The sequence below is a fragment of the Marmota flaviventris genome, chromosome 9 (genome assembly GCF_047511675.1).
Source record: "Marmota flaviventris isolate mMarFla1 chromosome 9, mMarFla1.hap1, whole genome shotgun sequence".
NCBI classification, from domain to species: domain Eukaryota; kingdom Metazoa; phylum Chordata; class Mammalia; order Rodentia; family Sciuridae; genus Marmota; species Marmota flaviventris.
In genome coordinates this window covers 89,914,396-89,932,753 of record NC_092506.1, presented here as the reverse complement: position 1 = coordinate 89,932,753, position 18,358 = coordinate 89,914,396, and the positions used below count along the sequence as shown (strand labels likewise).

At 34.7% G+C, this 18,358-nt stretch overlaps 1 protein-coding gene across 2 annotated transcripts in view; it reads left to right on the top strand.

Annotated features, from left to right (window-relative positions):
* Pdgfd (platelet derived growth factor D) overlaps positions 1-18,358 on the top strand; it is a 231,448-nt gene that overhangs the window by 64,330 nt on the left and 148,760 nt on the right. The gene's annotated exons all lie outside the window — the stretch shown is intronic.

Below are 18,358 nucleotides of genomic sequence, written 5' to 3'. Positions count from 1 at the left end.
TGCCACCCCTGACCTTAGACCACCCTCTTCTGCTACATCCTTTGCTGTCACTAGCCTTTACTTTCATTTTGCAGGATGAATCCAAAAGAGTGCTCTTTCAAAAGATGAATCAAAGCCTTTTCCTTCTGGCTTAAGACTCTACAGTGGACCTCCTTTCCCTTTAAATTCAAACTCTTGGTTATTCAAGACCTAACTCAGTGGTTCTCAGTGACTCAGGAATTCCCTGGAGTCCCTGAGGCTTTTACAGGGAGTTCCATGATGTCAAAACACTTCTCATTATAATACTAAGCTTAATACTAGGACATTATTTCTCCTGTCTCATTCTCTCATGAACATGTGGAATATATGTCTATTAAGTTGGTTCACATATACACATCTCTGTAACCACAGAGCTCACATGACATGTGATAGTCTAACACATTTAATGCAGAAGGAGATGTGAGAATCCAGAAGCCTTCTGCCAAGCCAGACAGCAAGTACATCCTAAACATGTAAAATGATGCCATTCTTTTTACCAATTTCTTTCATTTTGAAAAATATAGGTATTTTGTAATGAGTTTTGTTATTGCTATTTTAAGCTAATTAAAACTAAGATTTTAAAATGTCTCTCAATTTCTTGCATCAGAAACAAAAGCTACTTGGAGTTTTCAATAATTTTTAGGACTATAAAGATAAATAAATGTCCTTCAGTGGGTGAATGGATAAGAAAACTGTGCTTCATGCCTACCCAGGACACTACTCAGCAATTAAAGGGATGAACAATTGATACATGCAGCAGCTTGAGTGGATCTCAAGGGCATTGTGCTGATTGAAAGAAAACCTCATTTATATAACATTTATATAACATTCTCAAAGTGGAAAATGGAGGACAACATCAGTGGTTGACAGCAGGTAAGGCTGCAGGCAGGGAGTAACACAGGGATCTTCTTTGTGGTGATGGAACACTGTAATGTGGTTATACAGATCTACACGAAGGAGGCAATTTAATAGACATTCATTCCAAAAGAAGTACAAACTGTTGAATTTTGGGGAGGTGGGGGTACTGGGGACTGAAATCAGGGGCACTCAGCCATTGAGCCACATCCTCAGCCTTATTTTGTATTTTATTTAGAGACAGGGTCTCACTGAGTTGCTTAGCACCTTACTTTTATTAAGGCTGGCTTTGAACTTGTGATCCTCCTGCCTCAGCCTCCTGAACTGCAAACTGATGAATTTTAATAAGATCTAGTTTATTTTATCAATTACATCTGAGTTAGTAGTTTCTGTATTTTGAAAGGTATATGGGTATGTAAGGTATTATAATGGAAATGATATAATATGTAGTAACTTTCTGCTGTTGTGTGTGAATAAATATCTTGTATAGATATACCCATATATTATATAAAAGTATTACATAATAATAAAATTTGTATGTATAAATTATATGCATATATATGAATCTAATTTTGTAAAAGATTGTAAATCGTTCAGAGAATATGTTTGGTAAACATTGCCATAAATAAATCTGGCACCACCTGCATTTCAGGCTCACCGCCCTCTCCTTATTATGTTTTGACTACACTCTTCTTCTTACTATTTCTTCATTATACTGAACTTGGAGCCTTTGTACCAACCTTCTCTTTTTCCTGGAAATCATATCCTTAGATTTCTTCAATTGTCATTTAATCTTCGATTAAACAGCATTTCCTTAGAGCGCTTCCCTGACCATGTGTATGAAACTGCTTCTTGGTCATGTTCTGGGTTCTCTACTGCTTGGTTTTCATCTGAACACTTGCTACCAGTGCACATCTGCTGTTTCTGTGTTGGAGCATCACCTGTGGGTGAAGCTGTGATCTCGAGAGTTGCAGACATCCCTGTGCACTCGCTGCTGCTTTTATAGAGTAGAAGAGTACTGGAGAGAGCCCAGGAACTGAGTGCATATTTGTGGCATGAATGCTTTCATCCATACATATCCTTCTTGAGTGTCACATCAAAGTTTGAATCTGCAGTTACATGGCTGTGTTGGAACCTGTGGATGGGATTTTAACCTTCAGCACCTTCAGAATGAACTTTTCTATGTTCATTATCTGAAACATTTCCCAGAGGATACTAGGTTATCTTATGCCATTTTTCTTTCAAAATTGATGTCTCTATGTCTTATGTGTACCTATTAAGTTGTTTCATATTCATATTTTGGTGGCAGTTGATATAATAAGCCTTAATGCTAGTGGTTTGTACTGATCTTTAAGACAGACAAACTGAAAATCCAAATTTTGAGTAAAAAGCACTAGAATTTTTAGTAACTGAAAGGAAAATATTAATCTATATGTTGAAAAATATAACCAAACCCAGAATATAATGCTTTCCTTTTAATTTAAGGGCATTTTCAGAATGACTTTTGAAAATTAGTGATTTTCATGTATGGGAAGAAATCTGGTGAAAATAATGGGAAAGATTGAACTCTTCTGAATCAAAAAGAGGTAGCCACTCAGAAAGGAAAACACCTTCCCCTAATAACAGCAGAGAATATGTACCTAAACAGCTAGTTGAGAGCTTCATTTTGTGCCCATGTACTTATTTGAGAATCTCAAAGTTAACATTTTAATTTCTTAATATATGGAATGACATTAGCAAAGATACATTAAACTCTGTATTTTATGATTGATAAGCAACTTGTGAAAAGTTTGGCAATAATTAATAACTCCATAAACAGCAAATATTTGGAAACTCAATAGAGTCCATCAAGTCCAATGCTACATTGATTGAGATCTATCTGCCTTAAAGAATTCAGCTGTGGTTCTCTTAGTGTCTTCAATGGAATATTTAAACACAATATAAATATCTTATTTTTTATACAAATTTTAATATGAATTTTGAAGCATTTTAGGAACATATATATTGAGGTAAGAGAAGTGGTTAAAATGCTCAAATTTGGATTTGAAGTGTTGTTTTTCTCTGAAAAGGAAAATATGGGATATGATGACAAAAAGCAAAGTTCTATATAAATGGCTGATCTCCTTGTTCTCATAAACTTGGTTTATTGTGCATATTTTTATAGCTAAATAGTCTTATCCACAGCTGCAGTTGCAAAACTGAACTGTTTTTTACTGTTTATATCAACATTACTATAATAAAACTAAAATTTTATAGTTGGATGAAGAGAGCTGATGATAGGGACTATGTATCCTTATGGTTCTTAGTTCATTTGGATTTGATAGAAATTATAGGTTTCTTAGTGAAAGAAAAATAACTTTTGATGGCTTATTTTTCCAAGACATTAAAAAACAAACTGAACAGTGATTCAGAGAATTTTTCAATCTGTCACATAAAACAAGCAACTTCACCTCTTACCAAGAAGATTAACAATGAATTTTCTATCAGCAGTAGACTGAAAAACATAGCTCCATCTGCATATTGTGAGGATTATACACAGTGCTTTTTCAGGTATTGCCTTGACATAGTTCATAAAGAAGCAAAAAACAATTTGTCATCTGTATCACTTATGCATTACTTATCTATTGTGCATAACAATCTGTCCTAAAAGTTAATGGCATAAGAAAATTAGAAACTCTTGGGTAATTCCCAAAAGGAGTTGAAAATTTGTGTCCAGACAAAAACCTGAAGGTGGATATTTAGCAGCTTTATTCACAATGTCAAAACAGGGACGTGACCAAGATGCCCTTCAGTGAGTGAATAGATAATTTTTTTTTATATCCAGACAATGCTGGATTAGTGATGATCAGCATAAAAAGAAATGAACTGTCAAGGTATGACTAGACATGACAGAAATTTAAATGCATATTACCAAGTAAAAGAAGCTAATCTGAAAATACTACATACTATATAATTCCAAGTATCTGACATTCTGGAAAAGGCAAAGCTACGCAGACTGTAAAATGAAGAGTTTTTACCAGGGCTTAGCAGGAAGGAGGGATAAATAAGTCAATCACAGGATTTTTAGATAGTTAAAGCATTCAGTATAATACTATATTTATGTTACTATTGCTCTGTAGTATAGTTTAAGGTCTGGTATAGTGATGCCACATGCTTCACTCTTCCTGCTAAGGATTGCTTTAGCTATTCTGGGTCTTTTATTTTTCCAGATGAATTTCATGATTGCTTTTTCTATTTCTATGAGGAATGCCATTGGGATTTTGACCGGAATTGCATTAAATCTGTGTAGTGTTTTTGGAAGTATAGTCATTTTGATAATATTAATTCTGCCTATCCCATAGCAAGGTAGATCTTTCCCCCTTCTAAGGTCTTCTTTGATTTCTTTAATCTTTAGAGTTCTGTAGTTTTCATTGTAAAGATCTTTCACCTCTTTTGTTAAGTTGATTCCCAAGTATTTTATTTTTTTGATACTACAGGGACACAGCCACATCGATGTTTATAGCAGCACAGTTCACAATAGCTAAACTGTGGAGCCAATGTAGATGACCTTCAGTGGATGAATGGATTAAAAAAATGTGGCATATATACACAATGGAATTTTACTCAGCAATAAAATAGAATAGAATCATGGCATTTGCAGGTAAATGGATGGCATTGAGAAGATAATGCTAAGTAAAGTTAGCCAATCCCCAAAAAATAAATGCCAAATGTTTTCTCTGATATAAGGAGGCTGACTCATAGTGGGGTAGGGAGGGAGAGCATGGGAGGAATAGATGAATTCTAGATAGGGAAGAGGGGTGGGAGGGAAAAGGAGGGACAGGGGATTAGCAAGGATGGTGGAATGTGATAGACATCATTATCCAAAGTACATGTATGAAGACATGAATTGATGTGAACATACTTTATATACAAACAGATGTATCAAAATATTGTTCTATATGTGTAATAAGAATTATGATGCATTCTGCTGTTATGTATTTAAAAAATAAAACCAATAAAAAATTATACTAAAAAAATACTATACTTATGGATACGTATCCATAGGCATCATAGGTATTTGTACAGACTTATAAAATATACAACACTAATAGAGAATTCTAATGTAAACTGAGGTCTTTGGGTGACAACAATGCATCAGTATAGATTCACTAGTTGTAACAAATGTACCATTGTGGTGGGTAATATTGATAACAGGGGAGTATGCCTATGTGGGAATACGGGGTAGATGGGAAATATCTCTGTTTTTTTCTCAGTTTTGCTGTGCACCTAAAACTGATTTTAAAAAATGTCTTTATAAAATGAAAAAACAAAAAGAAAAAACATGTATTATATTTTTTTAAAAATTTGTTTTAATTAGTTAAGCTTTTGTATACTTTGATATATCATACTTAGATGTGATATAATTTCTCATTTTTCTGAGTGTACATGTTATAGAATTATATTGGTCATACAGCCACATATATACATAAAGTAATTATGTCTGTTTCATTCTTCTATCTTTTCTATTTCCACATCCCTTCCCCTCCCTTCACTTCCCTCTACCTAATCTAAGGTAACACTATTCTTATCTAGTACCCTCCTCTCTGGCCTTACTGTGAATTAGCATCCACATATTAGAGAAAACATTCGGCCTTTGGTTTTTTGGGATTGGCTTATTTCACTTAGCATGATGTATTATCCTTTACAGTTTTTATAGGTCAGGAATTTAGGATGGTTTCTGGGCAGTTCTCACTCTGGTTCTTTTCAGAAATTGCAGTTAAGCTGTCAGTGGAGGCTATAGTTGTCTGCAAATTTACCTGAGTCTGGAGTATCTGTCTCCACATTGGTTACCCACATAGCTGCAGGTTGGTGCCAGTAGTTGACTGGTAGCCACATCTTTTCCCCATATGGGCTTCTCCATAGGCATGCTTGAGTCCCCTTATAACAAGGCAGCTGGTTGCAGACTAGAGAGAGCCACCTAAGAGGCTAGCATGGAAACTGGCATATATTTCAGGGAACATTCTCAGAAGCTGTGCACAGTCACTTCTTCAATATCTGTCGGTCATACTGGTAACCAACATGTGAAAATGCTATACAACAGCAATAAACTAATCCCGGTGATTCAGGAGGCTGAGGCAGGAAGATTCCAAGTTCAAAGGCAGCCTCAGGAAATTAGAAGTCTCTTAACCACCTAGCGAGTCCCTGTCACAAACTGAAAACTAAAAAAAAAAAAAAAAAAAAAAGGCTGGGTATGTAGTTCACTGGTAAAATAATCCTGGGTTCAATCCCCAGTACCAAACAAATAACAAAAGGAGCTATAACAAGGATCACAAATAAAGGGCATCCTAGTATATTCATGTGAGGCTGATAGGGAACCAATACATTTTCTAGGTAATTAAACACATATGCAGTGAATGCCAAATCTGATCAATTCAGCCCTTTTTTGAGACATTTTAGATTCATTGCAAGTATATTTTGTTTTTTAACCAAAATTTCTATTTGTTTCCTGAAAGGTTTTATAAATTATCATGTTAATATTAATGCATCCTTGGTAAAGTCAAATTCAAATTTTGATGAACTTTTCATGGAATTTGTAAAAGCAGTCACATTTAGGTTCAGTGCCTAGAGAATTGGGAAAGAAATTCTAGTTTCTATTTAATAAGAAAATTTAAGAAGCAGATAAGATGTTATCTTTTAGATAACCCTTTCTTTTAGGAAATTTGACTGCCTAACTAATTCTAAATATCTGGAATTTAAGTCCAAAGTCATGCTACTCTTTGTTGGTACATAAGTCTTGAATATGTTTCCTATAAATCTTCATTCTTTTTATTTTAATTGCTTTTCTGTCAAGCCTAGTGTTTGTTTGTTTGTTTTTTTAATTTACCCCAAATCACTACCATCTGCATAGGTCTAACTTCTTCATATTTCGAAATCAAGATTAAATGCTTTGTTTTCCACAAATAAGTTTCTTGCCCTTCATAATTGCTTGTTGATTCCTGTGTCCATAGAGTGGAGTGGGGGCTGTGAAAAAGAGAAGGAAGGGTTGGAAAGAGAAGGAAGAGGTTGGTGATGTGTCTGCAGTAGCAGGCTTGTCTGAAATCCCTGTAGCATTTATTTTGCTTCTTTCATGTAGCTACAATTCCCATCTTGTGATTACACAGTCACACTTAGGAGACTCAGTAATGATTTGTTGAATGTCTGTGGTGTAATCTGTAGTCAGTACATAACCTACACGGTTGTTTTCTTATGATAAGCTATCATGATATGAAAGGTAGGCATTTCATGTCCATGCTTTTCCATATTTTCTTTGAGTGAAGATAAAACTCATAAAATAAAAAGTTCAGCTCTGTAATTTGTCATTCATTGATCTTAGTTTAGAGTGTAATTGGTTTTAATACATTAAAGATTTGCTACTTTGGTTCTTCATTCTCATATAATCCTTAGCATGATTGCTTTTATCGACAGAAATATTAGTCATACTGTTGTACTTATTATGAAAAAAAGAACACCAGTGATCACTCTTTCAATTTTTTTCTGTAGTGCTTTATTGCTTGTACCACCCATTTAACAATTAAATTGAATCCTGCCTTGAATAATTCATGGTTTCCTAATTAAACAATAAAATGTTATAAGACAAGGTTATTCTTTGGACTCCCTGTAGCACCAAGTACAAGACATTTTGTTGGTAAATTTGATTGCATGGAATGTGAAGTACTCTAAAATAGTTTATTTCTAGTACTAGAAGCTTGTTTTTATTTTGTTTCAGTGGCTTCATTCAAACAACCTTCTGTCCATGCTTTTGCTCCCTCTCTTCCTTTAAAGGTGAACAACACAGTCATAATTGCCCCTTTGTGGCAGAGAACTTGCTTCAATTTTGAAAGCCCACCAGTCTCCCTGCTTTATTTAGGACAAGCTCTGTACCTAGTTCACTATGATATTCCTAACATCTAATATCATGCTTCAATAGAGTGACTGTTGATAAATATTTGCTTAGTGAATCAATGGACAAGATGGACAATACATAATAACTAAATTGCCTGCATGGTTTCAAAGTACTTGAAATTTTAGCCTCTTCTTCAGATCTGATGAAGGTTGACATTACTTGGAGTATTGTTTTTCAACTTAACATCATTTATCTACTGCTGATACACATGTATATCAAACCATTTATTCTCTTGTTGGTACCACTGAAAGACTGAAGTGCTAAAAAACCAAAGAGGTAATGAATTGTTGTATTTGGAGATCCTGTCTTGAGATCAGGACAATGTTAACAACTGATTGTAATGAAGCAGACATAAAACTCCTTTCTTTTCTCTAAAGAGGGCACACTACAACAATCTTCTTTTTACTTCATTTAGTGCCATTTAGCATGGAATTAGTGACTGGGACGAAGTAACTCACCAAGCTTTCAGCCACACTTGTAGGCAAATGAAAGAAACTATCAGCACTATTACCTTTTTTATTTGTTTGCATTAGTTATACATGACAGTGGAGTCTATTTTAACATATTTATACAAATAATTAATATATCTTATTCTAATTAGGATCCCAGTTTTGTGGATATACATGACGTTGATATTCACTGTGGTGTATTCAATGTGTACATAGGAAAGTTAGGTCTGATTCATTCCTCTCTCTTTTCCATTCCTATCACCCTCTCTTCTCTTTATTCCCCTTTGTCTAATTCACTATTATCTTTTAATTCAAAGAGCGTGGCCTATACTTCCGAGCATGTACAAAACATAAATTTATGAAGGTCCGTTGCTCTGCTAAGAGATTTATGCACAAATGGGATTAAATCATATTTGAGCCTCCTTTATATCTTTGCCATAAAAATTTATTTATAGATGTGGTGACACATAGGTATTTATGTAAAGGTTAATTTTTCAGATTAGAAGTACTCTGACCCTGTGCATGCTGGTAAGGATGGACAAAGCATGAGTTAAAGGGATCAAAGTGGCCCTTAGTCTAGAATTAGCATATCCATTCAAGAAATCCAGGGTACTAATAATAATTTTATAATTACTTATATCATTTTTGGAAGAGGGTAAGGTGGTTTAGGGGCTTATTACAATTTCATATGTCTATCTTGAGTAAATACTGTCACCTATATTTCATGATGAGCTCACTAAGTTAGTATGGCAGACTCTTCCTCACACTTGACAGGAGAGCGGAGCCTGAATTATTAAGCTAATACATCTACATTGGTTTGAATTCACTGGATGAGGGTTTTTTTTTTAATATTTCCTTGTCTGTCCTTTAGATTTTCAGAATTGGAAAAAACAATAACACTATCTATTGTAGTAAAAATAGCAACTTAACCAATTGTTTTAAAGGCATACTCAAGGGACATTTTAAGGAGCATCACAAGGAAAAATACACTGCTTAGACTTCCAGGGATAAATGGAAGCTTTAAGTACAAATAAACCTACACAATGTTAATTTATAAAATGTTGGTATTTAGGAAACATATATAGAATGTATAGAATAACCCAAAATAGTATTTCTTCCCTCCTTTGTCAACAGCTAAACATATAACATTAAATATTTTATACTGTGGGAATAATTAAGACTAGTTTTTGATGGAAATATAATCTGCTTATTAAGATGAAATAATATTTTTCCAGGCATGGTGGCTTATGCCTGTAATCCCTGAGGCTCAGGAGGCTGAGGCAGGAGGATTGTGAGTTCAAAGCCAGCCTGAGCAACAGCAAGTTGCTAAGCAACTCAGTGAGACCCTATCTCTAAAAAAAAAAAAAACTGAAAATAGAGCTGAGGATATGGCTCAGCATTTGAGTGCCCCTGAGTTCAATCCCTGGTAAACCCCACCCCCCAAAAGATGAAATAATATGTGGTGGATGGCTTCTAAGTTCAACATTAATTGCACATTGATTGACATTAACACATAAGCATTTTAGATGACATTTTGTTGGGCTTTCAGAATGAGGAGCTAAACCACGTGGACTAAATAATAAGCTATTCGGAAAAATAAATAGATGCTTTGGGGTGGGATAGGTATGTCAGTGGTAGAGTGCAGGCTTATTGTACATGAGGCTGTGGGTCTCATCTCCAGCACTGAAAAGCAGACAGACAATGACAAGAAAAATAGAAATAAATCCTTTCAAAGTAGAGATTAGTAGATCAAAAAGAGAGCAGATGCTCACTAAAATGCCAAGGCCACCAAGGCACTGAGCCATCTTTACTCTGCCTTTGGGCAACAGTAGGGCAATGAGGGGGCAGAGGCAAGTGCTGGAATGCAACCCTTTTGAAGTTGTGATATCTCCTTCTGTACATGCTCAGAGGTAGAGCTGAGATCCGCACTGCCACCTGTGTCCTACCTTGGTGGCCCTCCAAATCAGCTTGGAGCAGTGGAAATACATCACCTTTGAAGTCCTCTGTAACTGGTTTAACTTCTGGCTGCTGTGCTGTTAAAGTGGGAAGTTTCTAAATCTTGTTGAGTCTCAGTTTCTTAATCATTAAAATGAAGGTTAAAAATGCTTATGAAGTTATTTTGAGGAAAGTAAAGATATTTTTAATTTTTGAAATACTTCTTGAGGCATCTCCCTTTATGAATTTCTTTCTTTCCTTCCCCTCACTCCCCAATGTGTTCCTCCTATGCAATATGGTCCAAGTAGGGAGAAAGAAAAGTACCACCTTGGGAAGGAAGTAAATTTTGGAGATCCCTACCAGATATAAGAAACGAGTAAAAGAATGTGTGAATGAAGAAGAGATGGGAGGAAGGGAGTGAGAAAGAAAGGAGGGTGGGGGAAATTCAGATTACAAATAGATTGTACTCGAAAAAGGAATCTGAGAACTGGGTAGCTAGTGGCTGGTTTCCAAGGACATAGTGTTGGTGGGATCTGTGAGGTCCTTGTCCAACTGGTCTCAAAAACAACAGAGAAGCCCTAATTAAACAAGATGCCCATAAAATCAGCCTGAATTAGTGCTTCTGGTTATATGGTCACAAGAGCTGAGCGCTCTATGGAGAATTCCCCACAGCACAGCCCTCCAGCCCACCCATTGATCAAGAATGTGCTTTGTAGGCTGGCTGACTAGTGCAGACCAATGGTCAGAAACGGACACTGAGACTGCAGGACTTGAGAGACAATGGCAAGGTCCAAAGTCCCCTAACAAATGAAAATCCATGTCAAAGATCAGAGGACCAACAACATCACCACACATTCCCTGTGATCAGTACTCTGAGACAAGAGAGGCCAGGGGACACGCCAGCAGAGACCACAGGACAGCTTCACAGCTCCCACAACAACTTCCTAAGCCCCATAAGGTTCTACTTCACCCAGATGCCATTTTGAAAGACAGGGTAAAAAAAAAAAAAATGTTAGGGAATCTGAATCTGAATTTTGAATTGATTGAATACTTATCTGTAAAAGCTTGGTTATAACAAAATAACACTCCTACTGAAAACACTGAAATGTATTCAATTAGCAAGATATTTTCCCCCAGTTATCCCTTGGAATGGGAAATCTTGAAGTGATATCAAACAATGAAAGAAGCTATGATATTTTGCACAATCATGCACACTGACAAAGTTTCACTCTTCTATTCATTTTTAATTTTAATTTTCCTCACGACTTCTGCACCTGGAGGTCCCTCAAGCATGTCAAAAAATCTGCATCTAACATTGAACTCATTAACTCCCACTTATCTCTCTCCAAATCCCCACTTATCCTACTGTTCCCTGTTTTTATTTGTTTGTTTGTTTGTTTTGTTTTGGTGTATGTGGGAGGGGCAGTCCAAGCCAGAGTTTGCCTAACTATATTTCCTTGACTCCATAACATCTCTCTCTTTCATATTTACTTTTTGTACTCACTGCCTTAATTCTGGCCCTTCTCATCTTTAACCTGGATGACCTCAGTACCTTCATCTTGACCTCCCTGACTATAGGATCATTACTAGGCCACAGAGCTGCTGTAAATGCTTTTTCAAATATAAATCTCCCCTGTCTTTCCCTATTCTTAAAAGAATTCTTCATTCTTCCCTCTTCTACAGAAACCCAATGCCTAGTGAATATAGTCCAAGTTCCTGAAGGTGTTAGGCCAATCTTTCAGAACAGATATACTATCTGGATATGAGAGCTTCCTTGAATTGATATTTTTTGAAGCTTCCTTACAGATTCCAGTATATTGCAAAGTTAAGAAAAACTGAACTAAAAATTCCAGTATGCATTTATATTGATTTTTAAAAAATGAATCTGAAGTGAAAACATAGAATTCAAAAAGTTTTCATATAAAACTTGCAGACCTCTGAGACTGCCTCTGCAACAGCAGGTGAAACATTGCTCTATGGCCTAATTGAAAGAATTTGATGGTTTGCAAGCTGAAGGTCACACTAAAAACTAATAATATTGTAATAATAAACATCTCTGGGAATAGTTTAAATGGTAGATGCATAGAACCTAGACCTATTAGGAGGAATTACTGGTAAGAGATCATTGCAATAATTCAGGTGTGAAATACTACTTAAAGTGTGATAGAAAAGGCATGGAAAAATCTCCTTGAAACTAGTCTAAGAGAGGAGAGACAACCAAAGTGCCTGGCAGTGGGCATGAGAGAGACATATACCAGGTGTAATGACAACACAACAGAGAGGAACAAGAGGCAGACAGTTCAACTTGGAGACAACTACCCAGCTTTTGAAAGTATAAAAATTAATCTACTACATAAGTAAATCTCATATTAACAACTGGGAAGAAAGGGAATATATGTCCCTTTGACTTAGTACCAATTAAAATTAAAAAGCTGAAAAGTCCAAATAGACTTTATGTATTTTGCTAAACTCCTTTGCTTATATAGCCAAATATAGTTAGTGGGTCATTAGAGCAATGAGATTTGCATATTTATCAGTAACACACTTCACCTAATTATTTGTGTATGAGAAAGTAATGGCTTAAATATGTGGACTCTTTTAGGAAAGCAAACTACAGGCCCTTCTTGTGATGGGTGACCATTTTTATCCTAGCCATGTCTGCAAGGATAACATTTTCACGTTAGTGCATTACAGAACATTGGGGGGATCAGTAAGAGTAAGCTATATGGTAGCCATGTGACTTTTTGTCATAACATTTAATTTTGTAATACACTTCCCAGCCTTCTCAGATAGTAGAACATTACTTTTTTGTGCATGTATGACCTGCTTTTACTTAGTCATTTATTTTGAATTAACTTACTTAAATTGTAAATAATGTGTTAGGAATTTATGAACATATTGCACAACGGAAACTATTTTTACAAGTTCTACCTTTCACTGTATTATTGCCTTTCTCTTCTGCTTTGCTCCATCCCAAGGTAATCAGCATCGTGAATTCTGCTCATAATTGCCCAGTTTTTCTTTTTAAACAGTTTTGTTGCAGATTCTAAGTGTCAAGTAGATATCACTCTGTGGGCATCTTTCTGGTCTTATTCTTTACTTATCTTGCTGCAATTCATCCATATTGGTGCCTGTTGCTGTTGTTCATTTACACTGGCTGCTAGGAGTGCCTTGGAGTTCACCCTACCACCATGCCATGGTTGGTTGTGTGAAACTGAGTCAGTCCAGCTATGCTGGGAAGTGTGTTGTAGGTTGGGTTAACTGGAATCCTGTTCATTTTCATAGTGTTTTTAATTATACTTCATTGAAATCATTGTGTTTTTTAATTGCAATTATCTTGCAACCCTAGAAAATTGGTATCATAAATTATCTTCAACTGTGGTTTATATAATAGAATCTCTTTGTGTGCTATTTGGAGGACAAAACTAATGACTGCATTATAGGATAATCACATTATATAATTATCCTTCCCAAAACATGATTTCATATATAGAATTTTCAAATATTTATAAAAGCCAATCTTGTCATATAACTTTTCTTTTTTATATTTATTTATTTATTTATTTTATTTCCACCCCCTGTGGCAATTTCTTTTTTTTGTCTTTTATTGATTTTATTTTTTAAAAATGCATGACAGCAGTGGAATGCATAGAATTCTTATTACACATATAGAACACAATTTTTCATATCTCTGAATATAAAGTATGTTCACACCAATTTATGCCTTTATACATGTACTTTGTATTTTTTTACATTACAATTCTTAATACACTTATATACCAGTTTTTCATATCTCTGTATATACAGATATTGACACCCAATTCAAGTCTTCATACATGTACTTTGTATAATGATGTCCATCACATTCTGCATATAACTTTTCTATATGTATGTTTATTCCTTGATTAGAGAGTAAAGACTTGTAACTTTAAAGACTAGATTTTTTGATTTCTGTGTATTATCCAACTTGTGGTGAAAATGTCAAGTGAATTTCAAAGATGCTTCACTATTAGTTATTTGTGTACACTTCTCATCCAATCTTTCACAGTGCTGCAAAAGCAAACATTTGTTTTTAAAATTCAAAGATACTGAACAAAGCTTTTGGCAAAATTTATCATCCATTCCAGGAAAATTTAAAATAGAAAGTAGTGGTCAACCTAATAATATGATCTCGATATTCCTCCCTGCCTCCTTCCCTTCTTCCCTTCCCCTATCCCCCCCCCCACACAACCTTAAAACCAAAATTTTACTTAATGGGGAAACACACAAGTTGTTTCTCACTTGCATTAGAAATTAGCCAAGATATCTTATTGTTTTTGCTACCCTTCAGCATTGTACTAGAGGTATCATTTAATGCAATTTGAAAAGTTAACTCTCTTTGGAGGTACTCAAAGTTGAAAAGAGGAAATAAAACTGTCTCTATGATGATGTGATTGTGTATCTGGAAAACTTTAGAGAATCAGTGATAAAACTAACTCAAGTAATATAAGATTTCAATAAGTAAGCAGGTTTACAAAATTACCATAATCAATATTCTAAAATATGCCAACACATAAAACTATATTTACATATATTTCTTAAACATGTAAAGGTGTTCAAGTTAACTCATGAAGAGTAACAAGTTAAAAAATTTTTTTATACCATTTTACTTATGGGTGTTAAATTTCAACCATGAGAGATGAAAAAGTTATGAAGATCTGCTGATCAACATTGTATTTGTAGTCAATACTACACACTTAAAATTTTAAGAGAGTAGATATCATGCTATATTGTTTAATTTTCTTTAACAACTATTTTTCTTTTATTTATTTTTTTTTTTTGTGGTGCAAGGGATTGAATCCAGGTCCTCATACATGCCAGGCAATGCTCTACCACTGAGCCATATCCCCAGGCCTTTAACAACAATTTTGAAAAAGAGTGAAAACATGCTCTACAACTTGAGACTATGAAAAAGAAGCATTCTTGTGCACTGCTGGGAAAGACCAAGTTAGTGCAACTCTTACAGAGGACAGTTTAGCAATATCTAACATTATCTGCATTGGAATTACCTTTTCACTCAGCATGTTTTCTTATAGGATTTTATTCTGAAAATGTACCTCCACCCGTAGTGAAAATGAAAATTCACCAAAATATTCATTTAACAGGTTTTGTAATTCCTTAATTTCAGATGTCAGACATCTGGAATATTCATAAACAGGAGAATGGTTGAATAGACTTCCACATAGTAGACTTTTGTGTATTTGTAAAAAAGTAAGTAAATAAATAAATAAGGAAGATCTATATAAATTGATGTGGAGTTATTTTCAAATATATTGTTATATAAAAAGTGAGATGCAAAAGAATATCTATAATATACTACCTTTTGTGTGAAGAAGGAAAAATAAGTAAACATGCAAACATTTCCTTATAAACTAAAATGAAACACAGGAAATACCAGACACTACTGAGATAAGTGACCTAAAGAACACATAGCAATTTTAAATGAAGGGGATTCTCTTCCTTGTATATGACTGGTGTGGAGTCCTGACTTTTAGAACCACAGTAATATCTCATATACTCAAAAGTAAAAATAAATGAAAAAAAAAAGGATGGAGAAAAACCTAATCAAATACAAGCAAAAACCAATGAAATCATTTCACAAATGAATAAAATGATTTCACTGAATGGGGAAATTAAAAGACTAATCCAAGTTAATTTAGAACCCAATAGTTCCCCTCAGTCTAAAGACAAAAGTAAATGTAAACACACATTACACTCTAGCATTTTCTTTATTTAGAGGCATGGGTTAACAATTCTGCAACAATTTCCTGCTATTTTCTGTGATTTAGCAAGTATATGTAAATATATGGTGGATAATGGGAGCCTCATTTCTCACTATTAGACAAGGCAGTTATAAACACAAACACAGAGGAGGACAGAAAAAACAGTGGTGTTAGATTTGTGTTTGAGTTATGAGTATAATAGGTTGAAGTACAGATTGTTGACTCATCTACTCCCTAGCTGTGTTCTCTGAGAAGACAGGGAATCTGGGACACTAACAGTAGTAATAGACACACTACCTAGATTTTGGTTTCTATAAATCCATTCTCTACTAGAGAACCAAAGATTGATTCCAGGGTTAGGGCTGGGAAAGTCCTAGATCAACCTTTGTGCCAAAAGATAAGGAAATATTCAAAGAATTATTCCTTTTCTCGGTCATAATAATAATTGAGTCAAGCAAGCAACATCAATGTAAAAGAAATAAGTTTAAGAAGTAAAAGTATCCATTTTTCAAAATATCCCATAACATGATATATAAGTTATCTTGTTTTTCCTGCTGTGACTAAAAGACCTGACAAGAATAACTGTACAGGAGGAAAAGTTTACTTAAGGGCTCATGGTTTCAGACATCTCAGTCCATAGACACTGGCTCCAGTCCTCGGAGCTTGAGGTAAGGCTGAACATCATGGAGAAGAAAGAGGCATCAGGAAGCGGCTCACATGATGTCCAGAAAGCAGAGAGACTGCACACACCAGATACAAAATATATGCCCCTAAAGGCACACCCCCAGGGACCCACCTCCTCCAGCCACACCCTACCCACCTTCAGTTATCACTCAGTTAATTCCATCAGGGGGTTTGATTCACTGAGTTAATACTCTCATAACTTGATCATTTTTCTAAACCTTCTTGCATTGTCTTACTCCTGAGCTTTTGGGAGATACACCTTACTTCCAAACCATAACACATGCTACTTATTAATCACAAATGGTGAAATAATAACCTTAACGTGACAACTTAACCAAATAATCAAAAATACTATTTTCCGTTATAAGTGTAATTGACAACACGTTGTTCCTCATAGTGATGCGTCAAAGAAGATGTGACAACATTTCTGTGGTATTCCTACAAAAGTGAACAGACTGAATCTAACCATGAAGAAACATCAGACAAACCCAAATTGATGGTTATTCTATCAAATAATTGGCCTGTGCTCTTCAAAGCTGTCAGTGTGATGAAAGAGAAAGACTCAAAACTATTTCAGAATGAAAGGGGCTGAAGAGACATGACAATTAGATACATGATCTTGGATTTTCATTTGCTTTTAAGAACAGTGTGATGTTGGGACAATGTGAAACTGAACGAGGTTTGCACCATCTGTAGTTTAGGGAACAGTATTGTATCAATGTCAATTTCTTGATTTTTATGATTGCACTGTTATGTAAGAATTTTCCTTGCTTTTGGAAAATACACATTTAAATACTTAAGGGTAAAAGAATATCATGTATTTGGTTTACTCTGAAAAAGTTTAGGAACAATACACACATAATGAGAGAAAGAGGAAAAGAGAATGGATAAAAACAGCTACCATTAGATGTCAAAATCTTCATGAAAGATACTCATAAATTCTTTATACTATTCTTACAATTTTGAAATTAAATCTCAATATTGTAAAATGATACATACATATATAAATATCTATTGCTTATTAAACCTTTAATAAGTTCATCAATATTCTAACATAATACTACATGAAATAAAGAAACTATATAATGTCTGTAATAGCTGTATACTCATTACCAGCAATATTAAACTGTACACAATGAAATATTGAGACCTTTAATTCCACATTGAAAATCTGTATGAAGATATAGTCACAGCAAAGGATGAAAATAGACATTAGATAATGAAAATATATTTTCATTATCTGTAATGAATACATATTTCTTCATTTGGGGTTAAGTATTTGCCCATTCTCTGAAGAAGGTAGTCAGAAAAAAAGAAGTTTGGTGGTTGGTTGAAGAACTCTGAAGACAGACAAATTCCAGTTCCATACTTCATCTCTGAACAGGGACAGTGATCTCCACCACATAAGATGTGGTATGGTTTAATAGGCTAACCTGAGGAAGCGTAGGGTCGCAGGGTTGTTATTGCTTCAGTTTTCTAAATAGAAAAGTGATAAAATTGAACTAGCTGCTTTCTGATCTCATATGTTGAAACCAATTACATGGAAAAGAAACTTACTCTTTAATGTTTTCACATTTAAGTATGTAATAGCACACTATTCTCTTTCTCTTAACTGAAATTTTTGTGGCAGTTTCACACATATAATTCTCTTTCCCCTGCAATCTTATTAGCATTTATTCCCATGAAACAACCAAAGAAGTAAAGCAAAAGCATTTTAATTAACTCAGGTTTAA